This window comes from Anguilla rostrata, chromosome 2, assembly GCF_018555375.3.
Source record: "Anguilla rostrata isolate EN2019 chromosome 2, ASM1855537v3, whole genome shotgun sequence".
In the NCBI taxonomy this organism is placed as follows: domain Eukaryota; kingdom Metazoa; phylum Chordata; class Actinopteri; order Anguilliformes; family Anguillidae; genus Anguilla; species Anguilla rostrata.
The window spans coordinates 36,425,308-36,432,968 of NC_057934.1; the positions used below are offsets into that span (position 1 = coordinate 36,425,308).

The following is a 7,661-nucleotide window of genomic DNA, read 5'->3' on the forward strand; positions in this document are numbered from 1 at the left end:
TCTGTGAGAGAGGCAGCACTTTGTTAAGCTGTCCTTTGGGGCAAATAAGCCCATTTCGCAAGATGTTATTTTGTTCTGTGTCTGAACGAACAAACCAACCCTTTGAAAAGAAAGAGGTTTCTCTCAATGCCATTCAATGGAGCACATGTCTAATGGGAATTATCGCATTCAAAACAGAGCGAGCGGGTTAAGGACTTGAATGGTAAAACTATCGAAATGTTAAGCACCCCCCCCCCCACATCACTTCCTCGTTCGCCGTTACCTACGTGGTCCCCAGGGGAGATCACGATGTCGCTAGCCGGTGATGAATTCTGCTTTCGGCTCGAACGCAAAGAAATTAGACGCAATCTGCCACGGCGCTCGGAGCGGGCTCGTGAAAAATTAAACAGATTAGTCCGAGCGTTCGCCTTCCCTCGCCGCCGCTCGATCGGTAAAGGCCAGTCATCCGTCTCTCCCCGTCCGAGAGAGAGAGAGAGAGAGGGAGGGAGGGAGGGAGAGAGAGAGAGAGAGAGAGAGAGCCTCGCGGAAGCGGCGCCGCGGTGGGAAGTTTCTGAGAGGTCTCGGGCAGCCAGCCTGCGGGGGGGAGGCTCTCTCTCGCTGGGCGAGAAGTTTGACTCCGCCGTGCGCGGCTGCGCGCTTCAGGAAGGCCGCTCGTTAGAAGAGACGCTGTCAAATGAGAGCTCCGCGTAAGAAGCAGCCCCCGGGGCTTCGCCTGCCGAAGTCCTGGACGCCGGTCTGTCAAAATGAGCCCCCCGTACTCCGTTCCCCTCTCCTTTCCTCTGTTCTCCCGCTGCCCTGGGCTGAAGTGGCTGACTGAGCCTCTGTTTCACAGCCCGTACAGCAGATGGATATCGGAGCACCCAGATAAAGAACCCGTGAGCTCCATAATGTTTGGGCCAGATACATTTTTTTTATGTATTTGGCTCTGTACTCCACAATCTTAGATTTGTAATCAAACAATTTAAATGTGGGTAAAGTGCAGATTCTTAGCTTTTATGAACGAGTATTTTTATACATTTTTTGTTACGCTACGTAGAAATTACAGCACTTTTTATACATAGCCCCCCAGTTTCAGGCCACTATAACATTTGGGGCAAATGGCTTCACAGGTGTTTCTGATCGGTCAAGTGTGTTATTTTGCTTCTTTGGTGCAGGCATGAGAGCTTTCAGTATGTAGTCTTGATTCTCAGCTTTTGATTGCCTTTGGAGTCTGTTATTTGGCATTTGTCAACATCAGGAGTTGTGCCAGAGAAAGACAAGGAAGCCAATATAACTGAGAAATAAGAAGAAAAAAAAAGTCAGAGACACCAAACCTTAAGCTTACCAAAATCAACTCTTCGGAGCATCATTATGAAGAAAGAGAGCACTGCTGAGCTCAGTAGTTGCAAAGGGCCTGATAGGCCAAAGAAGTCCTGTATATTTAATGACCAAAGTACTCTCACCATAATGACGAAAACCCCCAAACACCTGTCCGACAGACCTGAAACACCTCTTCAGGTGGCAGGCGTAGATGTGTCAGTGACTACTGTCCGCGCAAGACTTCACACAAAGAACTACGGAGGCTACGCTGCAAAATGCAGACCGCTTGTTAGCTGCAAAAACAGGATGTCTGGGTTAAGGTTTGCTAAGAAGTACCTGAAAGGGCCTGCAGAGTTCTGGGACATGATGTTGAGAAAGTGCAGTACAGCCGGGCAGTGCGTTTGCAACACGTCAGCTGGGCATTATCACTTGCAGTCACGTACTCCTGTAGGGTATGTTTTGGGCCTTAGAACGCATTGACTCATGATATCAACTTTGCGTCACTCGAAGCATCTGCGTTCGAATACTTACTTATAGGGTATGTTTCCAGCCTTACGGTGGACTGTTTACAATAGCCATTGCATAACAGTCGTAAGTAGCTATCACCTAGCTATGTTACTGTTAGATGACATCACATTTTACACATTGCGTTAACAAGTTTAAGGAAAAGGTTATGAAAGAACTTAACCTCCACCGATGCGTTCAGGAACCTGAGAGAGGCTGTAACAAAAACCAGCATACACAGGGATCCCCCAGGACCCAGTCTGAGAACCACTGGATTATGCCTGTCAATCTTCCAGCAACAGCAACATTCCAAAGCAGGAACTCTCGCACTAGGTCTGGTGCAAAGCCCCTCCGTCGCTCCGCTCTCTTTCCCCACAACGTATCGCCATTTTAATCATCAGCAGATATGATTGCTTTATGATATAAATAACGAGCTTTGGTCTGAAAACATATTCTCAGCCAGCGATATCGCACCCGCCCACACGCGCTCTCTCTGAGGACATGCAGTGCAGACGGCCTGTGCTAAAAAAACACACACACACACCCACCCACACACACACACACACACACACACACCCTGAACGCACCTCGGCTCTGCGTGCACAGTCACTCACGAAAGCCCACCGCGCCGGGCGGGTGTACCGTGTCCATGGAGACCAGCGCGCTGTACCGGCGAGCCTGAGACTGGAGTTCAGAATGGCCCTGTACCGTCTCTGATGCGGGGACCTATCAGAAGGGAGGGAAGCAGACTTCGCAATGGGCACAGGAACAGACAAAGTTTATGTATATATTTAATGATATATTACGTGCTCTACATCCATGTGCTCTGTTTATAAGTATTAACTTCTGTGCTCTGTTTACGTATTAGCAGTTGTGAAACTGTTAGCCTGGGTCAAACATACCCAGGCAATTATTGGGATTTTAACGCAATACAAAAATCTAATTTAAGTAAAAATTCTGAATACACTGTATATTATCTTCCCCTATGTTCCCATTGCCCCCCTGCCTACCCCCACCCCCCGCTCCCCACCACCACCACCAAAAAAACAAAAAAACAGGAGCAGGCGAGCACACCTGGGGTTGATTTGGAATCAGCCCACAGGTTGCTTTCTGCTGCTATAAAGGTGATGCTGTCTTCTGGAGGGAGGCTTACATGGATTCAGTTGCCTTGCTCTTGATAGTCCTTTTTCTAATACGGAGGACTGTGTGAATGGAGCCCTCTCTGTCTCTGATGAAGCTCTGGGATATTGGGATACAATATTAGGATATTTTCAGTTTTTCGTATCTTGCACATGCTGGTCTGAAGAAAGACGGATACAGCAGCTGTTGGGTAAGTTTAGAATCATACGCCTGGGTGTATTTTATCCAAAGCACTCAACAGGGTCATCACGACCAACACTGTGTAACAGAAGAAAATGAGGACACAATGCAGACTTTGCCAATGGAAACAACATACAAATGCTGACTCGTTTATTTTGTGTTCTTTTCTCTGCAGGGATTTCAGACAGGTTACATTGAGATTACTGTTTCCACAAGGTCACACTCCTGTGCATTTTTAAGCTGTAGGGTTCTAATGAAAAGGCTGCCATGTTCACTCTAAAGCACTAACCAACCAACACACACACACACACAGGCACACACATACAGACACGCACACACATGTACACACATACACACACACCCTTACACACAACAAGCAGGCATGCACACACACACACACACATTGCATTACAGCCATTTACATTACATTACAGCCATTTAGCAGACTTACACAGCATTCTACATAGCATTTACATTGCATCCATTTATACAGCTGGAAATACACTGGAGCAATGCAGCTTAAGTACCTTGCTCAAGGGTACAACAGCAGCGTCCTACCCGGGAATCAAACTTGTGATCTTACGAGACCCGTTCCCTACCCATTATATTACACTGCCATTCCCCAGCACTCGCACACACACACACACGCACACACGCACACGCACACACGCACACAAAATAAGCTCTTGAGTGTATTACAGAGCGTGACTCACGCCCCATTTGCTTGACTGCCCCTTGTCAGACTGACGGGCGGGATGGCCTCCTTTAGGATTGAAATTTGAAAAAGTTGAACTTTTGCAAACCTGCGAGGCCTCCATCTGCCCCGGAGGAGGGAGGCTCTTATTTGAAAAAGCGTATTGGCCTGTTCTCCCCGAGGGCCTGTCATGTCTCCCGCTCGCTCGTTAGGAGACGTGGTGAGGCATGGGGCCATCCAGTTTGGAACTCGCACCGACACCGTATTGACAGGAGCCGGATTTCCCCCAGAGGGCTGTGGGCATCGTCCCATTGATTTCCATTGTCCGTCTCCTGTAATGAGCCGGCGTGGACGGGGGCAGCATGCGACACAGGGGGACGGAGAAGCAAATAAAGGCCTTGTTTGAAGGCCTGATTGTAAAGGAGAGAGAATAACACGGGGAGAGTGAATGTGCCGTGCCTGACAGTCGGGCTTCATCACGACATAGAATAGGTCAGGCCACCTCACACGGACCTTTATAGACGGGCCAATGGAGGGTGATCACCATTTTGGCTCAAAAGCAGACAGTTCCTCAGATGTAATGTCAAACGCCACTGACTTCCTGCACCATGCTTAATGGACCGGCTCTACTTTCACTGGATTAATGGCTGGCGTGAGTTTGAGGAAGGCTGTTAATTGGCGCAGGACTGCAGTGAGTGACACATGGCTCGGTCTCTCTAACAGCGCATCAGGGCTGCCTGTCACTCTCCTGGTCCTCTTGGGGATCGGCACAGGCAGGCATTAAGAGTTTTATCTCTCTCCCTGTCACTTCCCCCATTTTTAAGTGGGAAAAAAGTCAAAGTCAAAGAGCAGCACATTCTCTCCTGGCCTACAAACGCCCCCACCGCCCCCCCCCCGCGCCTCCCCTTCCCCACCACCGCCAACCACACAGTCTTGACATTTAACTTGTCGTGTTCCAAAATGGCTACCAATCATCAGACATACTGTGAAGGCAAGAGACATTTTCACAGCCTCATTATGCCCCTTGCCTGAGCGTGCACTTTTAATTTGAAATAACAAGATGCAATAATGCAAGAACAACTTTTTTTTGTCCACATAGATACATTCTGAAATAGTAGGGCACTAGTTCACTTTCCCTCGCACCCTTCTGGATGACATAAGTAATTAGGTTTAAAGTTTTGAAAGACTATATTTTTAACAAATAGATAACAGATGGTACTCTTACAAGGTCTTGCAAGGAAAGATGCTTTGTAAAAGCAAAGTGGCATTGGCACTAGGGACAGCTCACAGACATGCCTGGGTTCTTGTGGCTATAAATGACAAGTGCCATAATTAATGGGGAAACATTTGCCAGACAAAATATTAATAGAAAAAAACCAAGAGGCCATTCCCAACCAAATGCTGAAACAGAAAATAGTGAAAAAAAAATGCAATTATAATAGTCAATATCTTTCACATCTTTCAAAAGATATGCTACTAACAGTGCTGTATGTTGGTAGGGGGTGGGGGTGTTATGGAATTAATATGCTACTGCTTTGCCATTACTATACAACTACTTATACGGCCAATATAAATGTTTTTATTGTTAGCATATTATTATCTTTCTGCAACGCTTTATACATTTAAATGTCACAGTGACATTAAGGTAAAAAAGAAAGTCATTTTTTATTTAGGAGATTACTCATAACAAGTGGGCTATTAAAGAAAGCGCATCAGTAAGAAAGCCTTTCTTTCGGCAGAGGTACAGTAGCGTTGGTATTAATCTTCTGTAGGTGGTATTTTCAGCAGTTGCTTAAACAGCAGGGGTCCGTTTGTCCTTGCAAATTTGACCATCAAACACTGCCATTTTGGCTCTGATAAATGTTGTGTTATCGACAATAACCAGTTAGCACATGCGGACCCATGTGTTCGCCTTGGAGAGAAGGTATGGGCTTGTAATGTCCCAGCGGGAGGGGGGGGGGTGATGGGTTAACCTGCCTGTCTGGTAACACTGGCTGTGAAAAACCACAGTGGGAGATGGGAACCTTCCCCCCCGTCCCCCCCCCTCCCCCCCCGAAGCCGCGCTGTGCCGAAGCATCATGCCTTCTCTGAAAGACGGGAGTCAGGTCACGCCAGCTCTCATTAAAAGCAGAATGTCAGCCCACGGTTCCACTGAGACGACTGCCCGCCCACCTCCAACGGGTTAGCTCCGCCCCCATCCTGGGCAACCGTGCGGTAAAGCGTAGCTGTACTGGAACAGCGGGAAAGGGAAAACATCATTTCTCCAGTTCAGTGGTTTCTTTGGTGAGTCTTTTTGTGTAATCAGTCAAGCTCCCTAATAATATTGGGTGCAGACAAATATGCGCAGACACACGCAACCCATGTGTACCGCTGCAACAAGTCATTTGCAAAAACATGCATGGTTGCCTTGGCAATACAGATGAGCGTAGATGCAATACTGACTATATACGTGTAGCGAGGATGGGGAACTCAACTGACACTACTTTGAAACAATGAATTCTGCACTGCTTGGGCAAACTGCTTAGAATTCCACAACTCTTACATTTATGAATAAAGCATTTTCTGTATAACCTGTATCCATTGCAGTGCCTTCCTTCCTCTTGTGATATTGTCCTAATTAAAAAAATAACTAAATGTGCATGCACAAGCACCACTGACACTTGCATGCACACATATGCACATAATGTACACACATAGCCTACATCCACATACACATGCATATGCAGGCACACTGACATACAGGCAAATTCACACACACACACACACACACACACACAAAAGACCAGTGGAACCAACAGCACCTAGAGCTATATCACCGATTTATTTATAAAATGATTGCCAGCATAGTGTATTGTTTCTCATCATCTTTCTCAGTGGGGTTTGAGTGCACACCATCATTACATTGGCTCTTCCAGGTAAATACAGATATTTCTGTTATGAAACAGTCTGCCATTGGCCGCTTGTCAAAACCCTGCTTAGCTTTGATCACCCAAGGAAAAGTTGCTCGTCTTTATCGCGGAGATGAAACATCGGGGAAAAAAAAGGTATTCTCACAGATTATCACTTTTGATGTGCACGTTTGTGATCTTACCCCCTTGTCGTCTGATGAGCGACGCTACCTGTTGCCCGCTGGATTCTTTCGTTGCCTTCATCTCCACACTTTCGCGTCGTTTGCCCACGCAGTGACAGGGCCATTAAAAATAGAGCGGATCCTTCCGGGTTAGCCTGAGCTGCATTTATTAATTACCCTGTTAAATGTTAGCGTGAGCGAGTGTGGGAGTGGGCCACCGCAGAGGAGTATGTTGTGAAGCGGAGAAGAACGTGCAAGGGAAGAGGGGATAGTGCAGGCAAAACAGACGGTAAGATGGAGAACTGAGGAGGGAAAAGGAAACAAAGAAAAAAAAGGAAAATTAAAGCGGGAGAATGGGAAGGAGCATAGAGGGAAAAGGAACGCAAGAATGGACACAGATTTCTGGGATTTGACTGGGTGTCTATGGACTTTGTTGCTAAAATCAATTGTTTGGTACAGGCTTCTCAAAGGCATATAATGTTTTTTGACCATTTTACATATTCTGAGAGTTATTTTCCACACAGCTGCTGTAGGAATCAAATAGTCATTGCAAAATCTTGAAAACCATAGAAACACTTGAACTCCTGAAATTTTCATCACACAGTAGAATTTAAATTAAAAGGTCAGAGTCTTATATCTATTTCTGAGACGTTTAAGCTACACTGGGTTTAATCACAAACACATTCTTGATCTTATGAAGCCTATTTTCTGGTATTTCATTATTAATAATACGGAGGGTACAAATATCAACTTTGCGTGGCAACCGTTCGGCAT

General features: G+C 46.4%; 1 long non-coding RNA gene across 2 annotated transcripts; it reads right to left on the bottom strand.

Annotated features, from left to right (window-relative positions):
- Nucleotides 1-972: 972 nt before the first annotated feature.
- Nucleotides 973-7,231, bottom strand: LOC135247908 (uncharacterized). 2 transcript variants are annotated; one of them, XR_010328323.1, is made up of 4 exons: nucleotides 6,909-7,231; nucleotides 2,878-3,042; nucleotides 2,391-2,529; nucleotides 973-1,273 (listed from the first exon to the last, which is right to left on the bottom strand). It is a non-coding gene; the product is annotated as an uncharacterized LOC135247908 (long non-coding RNA). The 2 variants fall into 2 exon arrangements; XR_010328324.1 differs by lacking the exon at nucleotides 2,878-3,042.
- Between the last annotated feature and the right edge of the window lie 430 nt (nucleotides 7,232-7,661).